This window comes from Mobula hypostoma, chromosome 22 (genome assembly GCF_963921235.1).
Source record: "Mobula hypostoma chromosome 22, sMobHyp1.1, whole genome shotgun sequence".
Lineage (NCBI taxonomy): Eukaryota > Metazoa > Chordata > Chondrichthyes > Myliobatiformes > Myliobatidae > Mobula > Mobula hypostoma.
The window spans coordinates 18,814,447-18,834,028 of record NC_086118.1 but is presented as its reverse complement, the minus strand read 5'-3'; the positions used below and the strand labels follow the sequence as shown (position 1 = coordinate 18,834,028).

General features: G+C 40.5%; 1 protein-coding gene across 2 annotated transcripts in view; it reads left to right on the top strand.

The window, feature by feature from the left end:
* Positions 1-19,582, top strand: part of LOC134336489 (protein shisa-6-like) — a 562,742-nt gene that overhangs the window by 174,327 nt on the left and 368,833 nt on the right. The window lies entirely within an intron of this gene.

Here is a 19,582-nt window from a genome sequence, read left to right as displayed (position 1 = left end):
CTCACAACCTATGGACTCACTTTTAAGGAATCTTCATCTCATGTCATTGATGTTTGTTGCTTATTTATTTATTTTTCTTTTAAAATTTTGCACAGTTTGTTGTCTTTTGCACACTGGTTCTACAACCGAGTTGGTGTGGACTTTCATTGATTCTATATGGTTGTTATACTATTATAGATTTATTGGGTATGCCCACAGCGTTGTATATAGTGACATGTGTGCACTTTGAAAATATATTTACTTTGAGCTTTGAACTTTGAATACAGGACCAGATACACACTCAGTGGCCACTTTATTAGGTACACCTTGGTCTTCTGCTGCTGTAAGCGATCCACTTCAAGGTTTTGCAGATGCTGGAAATCCAAAGCAGCACACACAGAATGCTGGAGGAACTCAGCAGGTCAGGCAGCATCTATGGAATAGTGTAAACAGTCAACATTACGTGCCTAGGCCCTTCGTCAGTACTAGAAAGGCAGGGGGAAGAAGCCAGCATTAGAAGGTGGAGAGAATGGAAGGAGTACAATCTCGAAGGTGATAGATCAGGTGTGTGGGAGGGGGATGAAGTAAGAAACTGACAGGTGGTAGGTGGAAAAGGTAAAGGCTGGAGAAGAAGGAATCTGATAGGAGTGAAGAGTGGAACATGGCAGAAAGGGAAGGAGGAGGGGCACCAGGGCAAAATGATAGTCAGACTTAGAGAACAGGTAAGAGAGGGCAAGAGTGGGGAATTGAAGGGGAGGGAAGGAAGATGGGGAAAAGTTAACAGAATTTGGAGAAATCAAAGCTCATGCCATCCAGTTGTAAGATACCTAGACAGAATATGAGCTGTTACTCCTCCATCCTGAGAACCACCTCATCGTGGCAGTAAGGGAGGCCATGGACCAACATATCAAAATGAGAATAGGGATTGGAATTAAAATGGTTGGCCATTGAGAAATCTTGCTTTTTGCAGATTGAGCAAAGGGGCTCAACAAAGCAGTCTACCAGTCCATGTCAGACCCCCAATAGTCCTTCCAGGTGAGGCAACACTTTACCTGCAAGTCTGTTGGGGTCATCTACTCTATTCAGTGCTCCTGATCTGACCCCCTCTACTTTGATAAGATCCAATGTTCAGATGAGATTCATTGGTCTTTTCCCTGATCAGAACTGATATATGAAAAGAGATTGAATCAATTAGTCTTTTATTCATTAGACTTTATAAGTTTGAAAGGGTTTCTCATATATCCTCTACAAAATTCTTATAGGACTGGACAGAATAGAAATAGGAAATGTGCTTTCAATGGCCAGGAGATCTAAGATCAAAGGCTCAGAATCTAAGGATGAGGGTTAAACCATTTAAGACTGAGATGGAAGGAATTTCTTCTTCCAGAGAGTGGTGAAATTCTCAACCACAGAAACAAGATGAAGTCAATTCACTGAATATGTTCAAGAAGGAGTTATATGCTTTCCAAGGACAGGAAGAATCAAGGAACACAAGGAATCTGATGGAACAGGGTATTGAATAGGAGCAATTAGCCATGATTCTATTGAAAGACAGAATACCCTTGAAGGGTTTACTGCTGGTATTAGTTTTCGGTTTCTAAGATATTTGAGTGCAAATTTAAAGTACATTGGAATGAGGGCATTATTCAAGCATGGAAAGAAAAATGGTTAACACATGGGGAACAGAGAATAGGAATAAATGGGTCTTTATCATGGTGGCAAGTGGTGACTAATGGGATACTGCTGAGATCAGTTCTATGGCCCCAGCTTTTCACAACCTATATTAATGACAATGAGGGAACTACATGTAATATCTCTAAGTTTGCAAATGACACAAAAGTGAAGGGAGTTGTAATTTGTGAGATGAATGCATAGGTCTACAAGACAATTTACAGAGTACAAGTTGAGTGAGTGAGCAAAGATGTGAAAGAAGCAATATATCATAGATAGCTGTGAAGTTATCCATTTCAGAAGAACAAATACGAAAGCAGAATATTGTTTAAATGGTGATAGATGTTGAAACATCCTTATAAATATCCTTATTCCTCATATGCCAGTTACCTAAAGCAAACATTAAATTGATCTCAGGGTGACCTATGAGAAGAGACTGGGTCCATTAGATCTATTGGGATATAATAGGATGAGGGGAGATCTGATTGAAATGTATAATATTCTGATCAGGCTTGACAGGCTGGGTACTGAAAGAGTGATTCCCATGGATGGAGAGTGCAGAATCAGGGACTACAGTCTCAGGACATGGAATGAGACAGAAAAGGACTAAAACACTAAAACTCTTTTTGCTTGAAATATGGTGAAACTATGGAATTTTCTACCACAGAATCCAATGGAGGTCGAGTTATTGAACATGGTTCAGAAGGTAGTAAATAACTTCCCCGTATAGAAGGGTTCAAGGCATATAGGGAGACAATGTTTATACGTTATTAAAAAAAAGCCAATAAAAGAATAACCACTAGCAGAGTAGGTTCAAAGGACTGACGGGCCTACTCTTTCCCCAAATTTTCTATGCTTGCTATCTGTGTAACTTGGAAGGATTTCATAGGGCATACTGTTCCAAATTGCCATCTCTTTCTAGGTGGTAGAAAAGATAATTTTTGGTGGCTGCTGTCAGAATGAATGTATTATCTGACTCCCCAGTCATAGTGCACTAGTGATGGAGGGGCTGGATGATTAGAATGGGACATGAGGAAACAGAAGGAGTTGGACTCTCATGAAGTATGGCTTGCTAGCAGGGTTTATGACACCTCCTGTCATTTTGCTGATGACTCAAAGTAGATCAATTGGGCAGTAATTAGCTGGATTAGATTTGTGCTGCTTTATATGGAAAGGTCATATCTGGGCAATTTTCAATATAGTGTTGATGCTGCTGTTGAATTTGTATTGGGATAATTTGACTGAGTTGCCATTAGTTTTAGGGCACACATTTTCCTTACAATAGCTGAGGTGTTGTCTGGTGCTTGTGGCCTTTATTGTATACAGTGCACTCAGATTTTTTTTTAACATATCTAGTAGTAAATTGGTTGAAGACAAATTTCTGTGATGGTGGGAATGTCATGGGGAGGCCGAGATGGAGCTTGACACTTCTGGTTGCAAATTCCTCAGCCTTGTCTTTGGCATCTTGTGTCATGTATAAGACCTCATCACTTTTGAGAAATGGGGACATCAGAGTCTCTTTCTCCCATTAGCTGTCTAATTGCCATTATTATTATTATGAGTAGATATAGCAAGGTTACAGATCTGAGTAGCTCTGATCAATTGGTTGTAAAATCTGCCTATTGTGCGTTGTTTTTGCTGTTTATGATACACCCCGTGGCTACTTTCTTAGGTACAATTGTACACCTACTTGTAAAAACAAATATAATTAGCCAATCACGCGGGAAGAACTCTTTAATAAAAGCATGCAGATATGGTCAAGAGGTTCAGTTGTTGTTCAGACCAAACATTAGAATGAGAAAGAAATATGATTGAAGTGACTTTGACTTCCCACTATTCAAGACATTTACAAAGACAGGTGTGTAAAAAGGGCCTGAAAGATCATTGGGGACCCGAGTCACCCAACCATAAACTGCTCCATCTGCTACCATGCAAGAAACGGTACCATAGCATAAAAGCCAGGACCAACAAGCTCCGGGACAGCTTCTTCCACCAGGCCATCAGTCTGATTAATTCATGCTGATGCAGCTGTATTTCTATGTTATACTAGACAACAGTGTGACCCGTTGGGGCACCCGTTGAGAGAAGGGTAGTGTAATCTGATGTGACCAGAATGAACATTAAATTTTCCTGAATTCTATTGGTATCGCTTTGCTTTGGAAACTGAAGTAGAAAACCTCAGTTTATTAAAGAAGAATGACACGTAGCAAAGCAAATATAGCTCCTCCTCGTTTAACGAAGGAAGCTTATGATGGCATAATTTCTGGTTTATCTGCCACCCTTGAGCCTCTCATTGTCATTTTAGAGATGTGCAGTTCTTTCACTCCCCGTCTCCTCATCTCTTCTGCTGTTTGTTCTTTGTCTCTGATCCTGGAGACGTGCATTTCTCAGCATCTTTGTCTCTTCCTCTCTCCTCCTTCTGTGCCTGTTTTAGTCATTCTGGAGACGTGTAGCCCTTACATCCCCTGTCTCTTCATCTCTTCTGCTGTTTGTTGTTTATCTCTGATCCTGGAGACGTGCATGCCTCTCCTCCTCTGTCTCTTCTTCTCTCATCTTTTTTTGTCCTGACTGTTTGATCTTGGAGTTGTGCCGCCCTGGCCTCATCCGATTCTTGTTCTCTCCCTCTCCTTGCCGCTTCCTGACGATGTTTGGCATCATCTCTGGACCATAATGTACCCCTTCCCTTTCCATGCAGCATAATTAGGCTCACCATTTTTTTTTTACCCTAATGCTGGATAGAAGATAGGAAGCAGTAATACCAAAGTATGCTGATTATTCTTGATGATGTGATTGGCGCTCTCCTAAATGGACTTGATATAGACACCACTGTCCTTTGACTGCAGCAAAGGGTATTATGGGTGTCTCAAAGTATGTCATTATAATAAGATTTAATTACCTCTTATTTTTGGGTGGCAGTTAGATCTGCCTCAATCCTGCACATGCTGATGGTGATTAGCAGAATGTGATCCCTCGAAATAGAGCTGCCCTGCCCTTTTGCTCTGGTAGGTGTTGCTGCTGAGGCTGGCCGTGCACATGTGTCAACCTGTCGCGTCCCGATTTCCATGATGGCGGATCGGCTCTCGGGTGAAAGTGAGCCTGTTGATTTTGGCGAGTGAGCAATTTTATACAAATATATAACCCCAAACTTTGCCTGCATTCTGTAAGTTAGCACATTTTAATTCGATCTAGCCAAAAAACGTGCCGCTATAATGCATCGTTTGAGCTAATTGGAGGTCACAAACTGACAAACAGACAGACAGAGCATGAGAGTTTTAGTAGTATATAGATTGACTACCCTGTTGTACATAATATTACTATAAATTGCACATTGCTCATTTAGATAGAGACATAACAAAGATTTTTACTCCTCATGTATATGAAGGATGTAAATCATAAAGTCAATTCAATTCAATTCAGTGGAATGATAGCTGGTGCCAGACAGGGTGATTTGAGTGTCTCCAAAACTGCTAATCTCTTGGGATTTTTATGCACTACAATCTCAAAACTTTACAGAGAATGGTGCAAAAACCAAAAATATTCGGTGAACGGTAGCTCTGTGGATGAAAACACCTTGCTAATGAGAGAGGTCTGAGGAGAATGGCCAGACTGGTTCAAGCTGACAGGAAGATATACAAGATATTAAGAGGAATATATAGAGTGGACAGCCAGCGCCTCTTCCTCAGGGCACCACTGCGCAATACAAGAGGACATGGCTTTAAGGTAAGGGGTGGGAAGTTCAAGGGGGATATTAGAGGAAGGTTTTTTACTCAGAGAGTGGTTGATGCGTGGAATGCACTGCCTGAGTCAGTGGTAGAGGCAGATACACTAGTGAAATTTAAGAGACCACTAGACAGGTATATGGAGGAATTTAAGGTAGGGGCTTATATGGGAGGCAGGATTTAAGGGTCGGAACAACATTGTGGGCCAAAGGGCCTGTACTGTGCTGTACTATTCTATGTTCTATGTTCTACAATAACAGTAACTCAAATAAACACACGTTACAGCAGTGGTGTGCAGAACACTAAACATGCCAATCATTGAAGTACAACAGAAAAAAAGTGTTGGAGGAACTCAGCAGTTCAGGGACATTGTGATAAATAAATAACCATATGACTTTTTGGGCTGAGACCTTTCATCAGGACTGGAAAGGAAGGGGCAAAAAGCCAGAATAAAAAGGTGAGTGGAGGGAAGGAGTACAAGCTAGAAGGTGATAGGTGAAGCAAGGTGGGTGGGAGAGGGGGAGGGATGAAGCAAGAAGCTGGGGCTGTAGAAGAAAAAAATCTAACAGGAGAGGAGAGTAGACCGTGGGAGAAAAGGAAGGAGGATGAGACCAGAGGGACATTACAGGCAGGTGAGGGGAAGAGAAGTTTTGCAAGGAGTTGGAATTTTGGAAGATGACAACCAATGCATGCATTATTTCCCTGGCTACCTCCCTTAGTACTCTGTTATGCGGATTTTCAAGCCTTGGGGATTTATTTGATTTCAGTCCCATTATTTTTCATTGATGCTAATTTCCTTTAATTCCTCCTTCTCATTAGACTCTTGGTTTCCCAGTAATTCTGGTAAATTGCTTGTGTCCTCTTCCATGAAGGCAGACTATAATATTTATTGATGAATTCTAATCTGCACCCACATTCGGGCTTGCAAGTTCCGGCTGGCATTTCATGTGATTTTTCTTTTGTTCTAATATTACCTGTAAATTCTTTTGTTGGCTACAGTTTTTGCACCAGAAAGGAATGTATAACCATTTGCATTTCCTGCATCCATTACTGTAAACTTAGCTATTGATAGGTAGGATAGTTTTTCACTTCCTGCTAGCAATGATACTCTCCAATCTGTTATAGCCAATCCACTCCTCATATCTTCATAGTTTCCTTAATTTAGATTTAGGATCTTTCAGATTGAACAATTTTTCATTCCATCTAAACAAAGAATTCTAACCTATTTTATGGTCAGTCCTCCCAAAGTATGCTGCAGAGTCACAACAGTGGCACAAATGGTAGGCTACCACTCACATTTCCAGTGACCCAGCTTCAGTACTGACCTACAGCTCTGTCCATGTAGTTTGCCCACTCACTTTGTGACGGCATGCAGATCTTCTGAGTGCCCTGTTGTCTCTCACGTTCCACTGACTTGCGGGCTGGTGGTTTTATAGGGACCTGTAAATTGCTCCTGATGTGTAAGTAGGTGGCAGAATCCAGAGGAAGATGATGGGAATGAGGATAAAATAAAATGGGATAAGTGTTGGATTGGAATTTGATGCTCAGTGTGGACTTAGCAGTGTGAATGGCAAGTTTCCATATTGTATGATCCCAACACTCTTCAACAAGTTTAGGTAACACTTTCAATTTGCATAGTTTTCAATTTGCTCCTGAGTTGGCTAGCTAAATTTCTGGTCAGTAGAACCCAGAATGAAAAGAACGGTTTTCTTTCCATTTTAAAAATATCTCTTTCATATTTAAAAAGGTCATTGAAAGTCCAACCAACACTTTTAAGATTATAAATATGGACACAACATCCTTTATGCTGCTCCCGTATAAAACAAGTCCAAATTTTCATCACATTAATTAACCAACAAAAGATCGATCATTATGGTACTTAGACAGCTAGGAATCAGGTGGAAGATATGAATTTAAGCATCAAATCAACATTGCCCTTTTATTGCATATAAATATTATGCCATACAAAAAAAGGCTCTCTGTCCATTGCTTTCATGAATGCTTCACAAAGATACAGACTGGTTGGGAGCAATCCTCTTCCATGACCTTATATTTTCTGATGTTCTCATGTTACTCAAGGTCCAATCAGATGCAGAAGATCAATAATGCTATTTCCGGCAGGGGAGAACTGTGGGTGTTAGAAGTATTGTACAACAAACATTAGAGTGCATACATAACCAGCCAGTGAATTTCATACAAAAAACACCCACAGCTTTCCAAGGCAAACCTGATCTATTTGGTGATTATGAACTCCTTCAACAGGATTAGTATTATGTAACTTACTGAGAGTTGCTTGTCACTGTCAGTGCATTCAGGTGTGAGACAGGTACTCCGACAGAAAAGCCCTGCTGAGTATCACAGCAACATCAGAATCAGAATCAGGTTTAATATCACTGGTACATGTCATGAAATGTGCTGTTTTGCAGCAACTCTACAGTGCAATACATAATTTTAAATATATATATACATATATAAATTTTTTAATTAAATAAGTGGTGCAAAAGGAGAGCAAAAAAAAGTAAAGTAGTGTTTATGGATCCATCGTCCATTTAGAAATTCGATCATAGAGAGGAAGAACCCAGTCCTAAAACATTGTGCATGTCCACAGGCTCCTGTACCTTCTCCTTGATGGTAGAAATGAGAAGAGGGCATGTCCTGGGTGATGGAGGTCCATAATGATGGACTCCACCCTTTTGAGGCATCACCTTCTGAATGTGTCCTCAATCCTGGGGAGGCGAGTGCCCACGATGGGGCTGGCTGAGATGGCAACTTTCTGCAGATTTTTCTGATTCGGTGCAGTGGTCCCTCCACATCAAAGCAGTTAGAATGTGCTCCACAATGCATCTGTAGAAATTTGTGAGAGTCTTTAATGACTATTGAAATCTCCTCAAATTCCTAATGAAATATAGCTGCTGCCGTGCCTTCTTTGTAATTACATCAATATGTTGGGCCTAGGAATAATGATTATGTCACAAGATAGCAGCATGCACAGTCCCACCTGCCACTCTGGCACCAATCAATGGTGAAATTTCTTGTCCTATTCTTCTTCGCTTCACTAATCATGATATACTTAGAATGACTGGTAATGGATCATATAAAGTCCCACCTTCCAGCTACCTATCCAGTTGGATATTGGACACTTTCCAGTGTGCCTACCACTCATACTGGTCCACTAATGCCATTGCCTCAGCCCTCCACTCTGACCTACCCCACTTAGAGAATGATACCTCATACATGAGGATGTGTTCGCCAACTTCAGCTCGGCATTTGACATGATCATACCTCCGAGGCTGGTGGGTAAACTGTCCTCGTTGGGACTCACTCCTCCCCATCTCTAATTGGATCTTGGACTTCTTGATGGACAAACCCCAGTCAGTCTATGTTGACAGCAACATCTCAAATTCCATTACGCTGAACACCAGTGCCCCCCAAGTTCACGTGCTCAGCCTACTGTTCATGCTGCTGATTCACAACCGCACTGCCAAAATTGGCTCAAATTACATCATCATGTTCACTAATGATAGTACAGTGGTCAACTTCATCAGCAACAATGGTGAGTCGAGAGACGAGACAGGAAGGCTTGTCAAATGGTGCGAGAACACAACAACCCGAGTTTCGATGTTGTCAAGAGAAAAACAATGATTGTGGACTTCAGGTTGACCACTGTCCATTGCACATCGATGGTTCTGACATGGAGAAGGTTCCTTGATGTTCATTAACAAACGAGCTAACCTGGACCCACTACACCTCCTCACTGGTCAAGAAGGCACAGTGGTGTCTACACTTTCTGAGAGGATTGAGGCACGCAAGACTCCCCGTTCCCATTCTAACGATGTTCTACAGAGCACCATTTATAAATGTGCCAATAACACAATTATTGTCGGCAGAATTTCAGATGGTGACGAAGAGCCATAAAGAAGTAAGATAGATCAGCTGATTGAGTGGGTGTCACAACAACCACCTTGCTCTAAACATCTGTAAGACCAACGAATTGATTGTAGACCTCAGAAAGGAGGAGTCAAGGGAAAACGCATCAGTCTCCATCAAGGATTCAGCAATACAAACGATGAGCAGTTTTAGGCTCCTGGGTGTCAACGTCTCTGAAGATCTAGCAAGTTCAAGTTTATTGTCATCTAACTGTACATATATACCACCAAATGAAGCAACGCTCCTCTGGATAATGGCACACCTACAAAGCATGTAAATCAAAATATTACCATAAATCAGTTAATAAAATATAACTCAAATGCATGTAGTAGAGTTAAACAGTAAACGGTATAGTAAACAGTTCACTGTCCTAGTGATGAGATCTTGGTGGTGGCAGGGTAGTCACTCGTCTCATAGCCTGAGGGAAAAAGCTGTTACCTACCCAGGCTGGCAGTCCGAGTCCTGGTGTTTCTGTACCTCCTTCCTGATGGTAGTGGATTAAAGAAATTCTAGGACGGGTGGCAGGAATCTTCAACAATGTTCTTTGCCATTTGTCTGCAACGTTCCTGGTAAATGTCACAAATAGAGGGGAGAGAGACCCCAGTGACTCTCTTGGCTGTTTTTACTGAACTCTGTAGGGCCACAGCATCCATAACCACAAAAATTATTTAAGAAGCCCGACACCAATAAGGACAAATCAGTCCTCATTTTTAGGAACCCTGTCATAAGCATTTCTTCCACAGTGGCTGCTTTGTGAACTGTATGCAAAATGTGCTGCAATTACTCACCCAGCCTGCTTCTGCAGTTCCTCAAAAATCTGTGACGTCAGAAGGAAGGCAAGAGCAGTAAGCATATGGTACCACCACCACTTACCAGTTTTACTTTCAAGTTACTCCCCATCCTGACTTGGAAATACGGCACTCTATGCCAAAGTTCTCTTGACAATATTGGATCTACATTTCTGGATCTCTCTTTTGAGATGTTTATGGAAACATCTTCAATAGGAAGTCTATGTGGAACAAGAACATAGTTCGTCACCCGCGTCTCGATACAATTTGGGATAGACTATAAATGCTGCCTTCCACATCCGGAAGGTGACTAGAAGCAAAACAGACAAGAAATCAAAATGATCTGAAAAATAATTTGAAAAAAAATCTACAAGTATTAGCAACCTAACGTATGTAATGTTTTATTGGTTTAAATTTCACAAAGTAGACTGTGAAAAAACTGCAAATAAAACATTTAGCCTCAGTCATAAAATAATATTTAAGTGTGTACTCGTCTATAAGTAAGGATGCATTTGTATAATGTTTCTTTCATGGCCACAGGAGGTTCCAAAGCACTTCAAAGGATATGAAGCATAACAAAGTGCTGTAACTTAGCAACAAAAGCCAGGTCTCATGAAACGGCAATGAAATTAAAAGATGCTTAAATCATCTCTTTTTCAAACATTAATTGAGGGATAAAACGTTGACTTTGATGGAACATCTCTCCACGTTCTAAAGCAGCGCAGGGCAGTACTTCTGCAGTGCAGTGGGATTCTTTACACCCACCCAAGATATAACTGTTCATTTCAAGAAAGGAAGCTAAGCCATTGTAGCACCAATTCGTAGAGCTCAGAAGTAACAGTCTGAATTCTCCCTCAAGGCTCCGACTCCACAAACTCCCTGTCACCAAGTCAAGGCTGCACCAGTGTTAATTAAGGCGAGGTTAAGAAGAAGGTCCTTCGAGACCTCAGAATAAACTGTACGCCCTGAAGATTACCCATGCGTCAAATAGCTTCTGCATCAAATGGAATTCTGACATTATGACACACGGAGTGAATCTCGAAGTGTTTCTAGAGACATTCTGCAAACTAGCTCCAAAGAACTAGATAATTGGAATCAGACTCAGTTGGTAAGTTCTCCAAAGATTTTGTCATCAGGTCAGTTGCGCTGGCTCATTTCATGAATGCCAGAAGTAGAGTATTCCTTGGTTATCAGGATAATCTCTGGAGACAGGGCATTGGGCAAGAGAGGATTGTGATGCCTGTCTAACCCGAAAATGGTGATTTTAATGCTAACCAGCTGAAGGACTAACAGTATGTGTAAACCTAATTAATTGGCTTCTTATTTACCTTCCACAACTAAACCTGTGACTGCTTTGCTGCCTTGTTTCCTTCACAGAAGTTATAACTATGTGATTTATTGCCAATTACTTGGCAACTGATGATGAAAAATGACTGAAGGTGGTGATTACTGTTAATTACTGTGTAATTAGCCCGAGTGAAATTGACAAAGCCTGACTCTTAACCAGCGATCTGAGACCAATTCACTCTTTTGAGAGATCTTTACAATGAAAATGCTGTGGCTTTGAGAAATCCATTTAGTCTATCAAAAAGCATTACATAATTGACCGAAAAATTTCCAATACGCTGACGCAGCTATAGAGTGGTGAGGTATTATGAGGGGGTTAGGCAGACTGCAGCTCCAGGAGTGAATTACCAGCTTCCAGTTTCACCATGGAGTAGCTAGGAGCTGAGCTATTCCCAGGAGAGGAAGCAATTATATTCAATATCTGTTTTACACAAACACATTCTATTGAAAACATGCCTTGATTCTGTTTAACACTGTTGCCGTGGTTTCAGTTCTACTTGCACTGCAGAGTGGACTCTATAGCCCCAGTAGTATTAGAATGCCATGGCAAATGAGCAAGGTCAAACTTGTGCATGTGTGTGCCACTTGCACCTAAGTATTTATAACTCACATTTCCATTCTCAGCATGCCTGTTCTGCATTACCTCGTAAATATCAATGTAAGCCAAGATCATGACACTGTGCAGGCAAGCAATTTTTTTCCTCTTTCTTTGCTTCTTGGCTAACGACAGCAGCACTTATTGCCTATTCATTTCCACCCTTGAGAAGATGATGGAAAATCACTTCCTTGAACTGCTGTAGTCCTTCTGCTGATGGTCACCCACAGGGTGGGGTGCTTTGGGTTTGAGATCTTGGGATCAAGATGACATATAACTTGGTGGGAAGCTTCAGGTAGTGTTGTTTCCACCAAAAACACAGAAACAAACATAGAAACATAGAAAATAGGTGCAGAGGTAAGCCATTCGGCCCTTCCAGCCTGCACCACCATTTTGTATGATCATGGCTGATCATCCAACTCAGAACCCTGTACCAGCCTTCCCTCCATACTCCCTGATCCGTTTAGCCACAAGGGCCATATCTAACTCCCTCTTAAATATAGCCAATGAATTGGCCTCAACTGTTTCCTGTGGCAGAGAATTCCACAGATTCGCCACTCTCTATGTGAAGAAGTTTTTCCTCATCTCGGTCCTAAAAGGCTTCCCCTCTATCCTTAAACTGTAACCCCTCATTCTGGACTACCCCAACATCAGGAACAATCTTCCTGCATCTAGCCTGTCCAATCCCTTTAGAATTTCATACGTTTCAATAAGATTCCCCCTCAATCTTCCAAATTCCAGCGAGTGTAAGCCTAGTCGATCCGGTCTTTCTTCATATGAAAGTCCTGGCATCACAGGAATCAATCTGGTGAACCTTCTTTGTACTCCCTCTCTGGCAAGAATGTCTTTCCTCAGATTAGGGGACCAAAACTGCACACAATACTCCAGGTGTGGTCTCACCAAGGCCTTGTACAACTGCAGTAGAACCTCCCTGCTCCTGTACTCAAATCCTCTTCCTATGAATGCCAGCATACTATTTGCCTTTTTCACCGCCTGCTGTACCTGCATGCCCACTTTCAATGACTGGTGTACAAGGACACCCAGGTCTTATTGCACCTCCCCTTTTCCTAATTGCCCACCATTCAGATAATAATCTGTTTTCCTGTTTTTGCCACCAAAGTGGATAACCTCAATTTATCCACATTAAATTGCATCTGCCATGAATTTTCCCACTCACCCAACCAATCCAAGTCACCCTGCATCCTCTTAGCATCCTCCTCACAGCTAACACTGCCGCCTAGCTTCGTGTCATCCGCAAACTTGGAGATGCTGCATTTAATTCCCTCATCTAAGTCATTAATATCTATATTGTAAACAACTGGGGTCCCAGCACTGAGCCTTGTGGTACCCCACTAGTCACTGCCTGCCATTCTGAAAAAGTCCCGTTTATTCCCACTCTTTGCTTCCTATCTGCCAACCAATTCTCTATCCACATCAATACCTTACCCCCAATACCGTGTGCTTTAAGTTTGCACACTAATCTCCTGTGTGGGACCTTGTCAAAAGCCTTTTGAAAATCCAAATATACCACATCCACTGGTTCTCCCCTTTCCACTCTACTAGTTACATCCTCAAAAAATTCGATGAGATTCGTCAGACATGATTTTCCTTTCACAAGTCCATGCTGACTTTGTCTGATGATTTCACTGCTTTCCAAATGTGCTGTTATCACATCTTTGATAACTGACTCCAGCACTTTCCCCACCACCGATGTCAGGCTAACCGGTCTATAATTCCCCGGTTTCTCTCTCATTCCTTTTTTAAAAAGTGGGGTTACATTAGCCACCCTCCAATCCTCAGGAACTAATCCAGAATCTAAAGAGATTTGAAAAATTATCACTAATGCATCCACTATTTCTTGGGCTATTTCCTTAAGCACTCTGGGATGCAGACCATCTGGCCCTGGGGATTTATCTGCCTTTAATCCCTTCAATTTACCTAATACCACTTCCCTACTAACCTGTATTTCCCTCAGTTCCTCCATCTCACTAGACCCTTGGTCCCCTACTATTTCTGGAAGATTATTTATGTCCTCCTTAGTGAAGACAGAACCAAAGTAGTTATTCAATTGGTCTACCATGTCCTTGTTGCCCATGATCAATTCACCTGTTTCTGACTGTAAGGGACCTACGTTTGTCTTAACCAATCTTTTTCTTTTCACCTATCTATAAAAGCTTTTACAGTCAGTTTTTATGTTCCCTGCCAGTTTTCTCTCATAATCTTTTTTCCCTTTCCTAATTAAGCCCTTTGTCCTCCTCTGCTGGACTCTGAATTTCTCCCAGTCCTCAGGTGTGCCGCTTTTTCTGACTAATTTGTATGTTTCTTCTTTGGAATTGATACTATCCCTAATTTCCCTTGTCAGCCATGAGTACACTACCTTCCCTGGTTTATTCTTTTGCCAAACTGGGATGAACAATTGTTGTAGTTCATCCATGCGATCTTTAAATGCTTACCACCGTCAACCCTTTAAGTATCATTTGCCAGTCTATCTTAGCTAATTCATGTCTCATACCTTCAAAGTTACCCTTCTTGAAGTTCAGAACCTTTGTTTCTGAATTAACTATGTCACTCTCCATGTTAATGAAGAATTCCACCATATTATGGTCACTCTTACCCAAGGGGCCTCGCACGACAAGATTGCTAACTAACCCTTCCTCATTGCTCAATATGCAGTCTAGAATGGCCTGCTCTCTAGTTGGTTCCTGGACACCTTGGTTCAGTAAACCATCCCGCATACATTCCAAGAAATCCTCTTCCTCAGCACCCTTACCAATTTGGTTCACCCAATCTATATGTAGATTGAAGTCACCCATTATAACTGCTGTTCTGTTATTGCATGTATTTCTAATTTCCTGTTTAATGCCATCCTCAATCTCACTACTACTGTTAGGTGGCCTGTACACAACTTCCACCAGCATTTTCTGGCCCTTAGTGTTATGCAGCTCTACCCATATCGATTCCACATCTTCCCGGCTTATGTCCTTCCTTTCTATTGCTTTAATCTCCTCTCTAACTAGCAATGCTACCCAACCTCCTTTTCTTTCATGTCTATCCCTCCTGAATATTGAATATCCCTGAATGTTGAGCTCCCATCCTTGGTCACCCTGGAGCCATGTCTCTGTGATCCCAACTATATCATATTCATTAATAACTATCTGCACATTCAATTCATCCACCTTGTTACGAATGCTCCTTGTATTGACGCACAAAGCCTTCAGGGTTGTTTTTACAACTCTCTTAACCCTTATACAATTATGCTGAAAAGTGACCCTTTTTGATTTTTGCCCCGGGTTTGTCTGCCTGCCACTTTTACTTTTCACCTTACTACTTTTTGCTTCTACCCTCATTTTACACCCCTCTGTCTCTCTGCACTTGTTCCCATCCCCCTGCCACATTAGTTTAAATCCTCCTAAACAACAGTAGCAAACGCTCCCCCTAGGACATTGTTGCCAGTCCAGCCCAGGTGCAGACCGTTCTGCTTGTACTGGTCCCACCTCCTCCAGAACTGGTTCCAATGCCCCAGAAATTTGAATCCCTCTCCCTTGCACCATTTTTCAAGCCACGTATTCATCTGATATATCCTCCTATTTCTACTCTGACTAGCACGTGGCACTGGTAGTAATCCAGAGATTATTACCTTTGTGGTCCTACTTCCTAACTTCCTAAATTCACCTTGTAGGACCTCATCCCGTTTTTTATCTATATCATTGGTACCTATATGCACCACGACCACTGGCTGTTCACCCTCCCACTCCAGAACGTCCTGCAGCCGCTCAAACATTCCCCACATTTTGCTCCATGTGTTTAAAATATTTTATTTCTTCACATTCTCTTCTTTCCCATCTCTCCTGCCTACCTTTGTATCATCAGCAAATCTGGCACAATCTCGCAAAAAGCAGTTGGTGGTGAAGCTTTGTTTTCATAAGTTGGATACTCACTGTTTGTCTTCATTCCATCTTTATTTTCCATTCTTTTTAATTTGCTGTTGCCGTGGTGTAACTAACATTGTTACATGTGATAAAATTGTGAACAATAGTGAATAATACCTAAAATAGATCCGAGCTTTGCCACATTAGACCATTTACTTTTACAGTTCTGTTAGCTTTGGCCTTGATAAATTGTAAAGTATAGCCATCCAGGTTTAATCTGAGATAGACAAGAGGGTAGACAACTGGTTGGACAAATATGCATTGATTTTGTTTGTACTTCACATTATGATGCTATTATCTTGTTTGTGGACTGTTGACATCGTGGTTGCAGTTGTAGTCTGTTGGGAGGTGATATGTGAACTAGGTGAGTTGTACCTATAATAGGAGCCTCTTTATTTGTGGACTGTTGACATCGTGGTTGCAGTTGTAGTCTGTTGGGAGGTGATATGTGAACTAGGTGAGTTGTACCTATAATAGGAGCCTCTTTATTACCTGAAAAAGGATCTAGTGCTTTCCCGGCCTATATGATGAATAAACTCTTCATCCCTGAAGAAGATGGCAGTGTTTGTCATTGAAACATTGGTTATAATTGATACCTGTATCTGGCTTGAAACCCAAGAAGTTTATTCTTTATTACCTCTTTAGTGCAGACTAACATTAACTTCCTTGTGTGCATTGTGACATCATTATGGCACAAGTTACCTGCAAACTTGACTTTTCCAAGTATTCCTAGGTTAACATCCATCTTAAAATCTGATTTTATTGTGATTTCCTCCCTCCACTTTAATGATTTTTTCTCATCCTTGAGTCACTGAAGCCATAGGCCTTGAAGCATAAAAGGTTTAAAGGAAAATTGGTAGATGTGTTCCAGAGGAAAATAAATAAAAATGCAAAGGAAAAAAAAACTAGTTGGCAAGCAGAAGGGTGATGGTGAAATTCTTCTTAAATAAAAATATATAATGGATGAATGCTTTGGAATTATGATATTGAATAAAGTTGCACATTTACCTATATATGCATTTTGATTACATCTGGATACATGCAACTGGCAAAGGATTTGACTTATTTATTACAGATGTATCACTTTTTTCCCCTTCACTGTTGATGCTAAACCTTGCAATGGGTGGAATTTCTTTAAATCAAGTTAATAAAAGGTGATGAAATATTGCACAGTTTTGCTCGAACAAATTAAATGCTGAAGTATGGCAGGAACATAATCTTGCCATGTTTATGGTACTAGAGTTGGTAAATACAAGTCATTTTGATGAGTCACTGTTACAGTATAAAATGAACCAAGTCATTTTATAAAGTTAGTGTTCTACTGAGCCATATAATTTACCACTAAAGGAAAGAGCAATTTTTGCAGAAACACAGATATTGGTTTCAGTTCCACAGCCAGACTGTTAAGTTGACGGAAATAAAGCTGTTGGCAGAGTAATAATAGTGTCTCAGTTTAGAGGCTGATTTCAAAAGGTGGTATCTTTTTGGTTTCGTTGACCTATTTTCCTTCAGTTCATCAGATTCATGATGTAGTTGAATCAGAACTCTGCAACACTTTGAATATTCCTGAAGTTCGTGGAACATACAGTATAAAACTAGAATTTCCATTTACATTTCGGCATCTTTCTAAGGAGTAACCACTGAATGCTGAGACAAATGGTAAAGTGGATTACCTACCTGCTTGAAGATTTTCTTACTGACATTTTAACTGGTTGCCAAAAAATTTGATTAACTGTCTTTCTTGACAAGTTCTTTGCTCCCCCTCATTGATGAAGTCTTTGCCTGGGAACTGTCATGGCATGAGTTCAGGAGGTCAATAATGTGAAGAGGGGAGTGTGGGATGGACTGTTTCAAAATACTTCTATTCTGAGAAAGGTAGCACATAGAAATAACCTCAAAAAAGAATCAAATTAGGGAAGGATTAATATAATGCAAACATTCTAAACACAATTGCTAGAAGCCGGATATAACAAAAGTATATCATAAAATTAAATGTATTTTTTAATGTTATTCACTGGATCAGGATTTTTCAGTATCTCACACTAATGCTGGCCAATTGCTTCCCATCTTGCTGTTCCTTAAAGACAGAAAGCTCAGATCAGATTTCCCTCAATGTGTCAGCAGGAATTTTTTCTCTTGTAAATTATTATTCCGTTTATGCTCTAGGTGGTAGAATAACTGTCAGTTGTGATTAAACAAGTAGATAATAAGGAGATCATTGGGTAAAGTGCACAGTTCCAATTAAGATATGTTGTTTGGCCTCATTTTTGAGAAAGAGAGTAAAATGCAGAGTAAAAGAACCAACAAATCAAGAACTACTTTATTAATTAGATAAAATATACAGAAATACAAACAAAATTGATTAGAAACTACCTGTTATTCCTTTATGTTCCATTTCTTGTATTCTAGGGAGGTTTACAGACAGTGGTTCCCAACCTGGGCTCCATGGACTTCTTGCTTAATGGCATAAAAAAGTTTGAGAAACCCTGTTTACAGACTCACTTGATGAAAAGTTTTCCAAGTGGGTAATTGAAATCAAACACTGTGGGTTTTATAATATTAACAGTGTTGGATTTTATATTTATTCATACAATGTCAGAAATCTGAAAATCAGGAGGGTAACAAAATGAATAATGATAGACATAATTTTTACATTTAACTGGAGAATCTGAATCAGATCAACATGTGTTGTGAAATTTGTTGTATTGAGGTGACAATACAGTGTAAGACATAAAAATTAGTGTAAGTTACAACAATTAATATATAGTGCTAAAAAGAATAATGAATTAGAGATTATGGACTATTTAGAACTCCGATGCAGAGGGAAGAAGCTGTTCCTAAAATGGTGAGTGTGGATCTTCATGCTCCTCTATCACCTCCCTAATGGTAAAAATGTAAAGAAGGCACGTCCTGGATGCTGAGGGTCCTTAATAATGGTTGCCACATCCTTGAGGCTTCTATTCCTGAATATCGCCTCAATGATGGGGAGGTTTGTGCCCTTGATGGAGGTGTCTACAACTTGTTTCAGTTCTGTGTATTAGAGCCTCTGAAGTAGGCTATGATGCAACCAGTCCAAATCCTGTACAGATGTACAATGGAGAAGTTATACCAGGCTGAAATATCTACCTTACCTGGTAAATCCTTATCCGAACATTAATTATATTGGGAATACAGTGGACTCTTAATAATATGAATGTCAGGGGACAATTTTAATACTCTATAAGCTCTTCCTGTTAGGAGTAAAACTAACATTTACCTAATTTTTCTTCTTGGAAGGAGAGGAACATGATTATGTCTACGGAATATCTGAAAACACAATAAAATGAGGCATTATATATATAGAATGCACTGTTATATATTAGGTATCAAATCTGGCACTTTTGTACAACATTGGACGTTGAATACAAAGAATCACCCATCCCAGCACATCCTTTTTAATCAGTTTACAAACTTTGACAATTTGCCATCGTTCTCCAAAATCTGCATTTAATTGACTAGTTGCACTCCCTGGGCTCCATTCTTATGATAGCCAATGAGAATCTCCTGCAGTGCATACTCATGCTGCTTCCTTTGTAACCTCTTTCCACTCCCTTACCTCAGCTGCAACTTCATCGATATCCCTCAAGT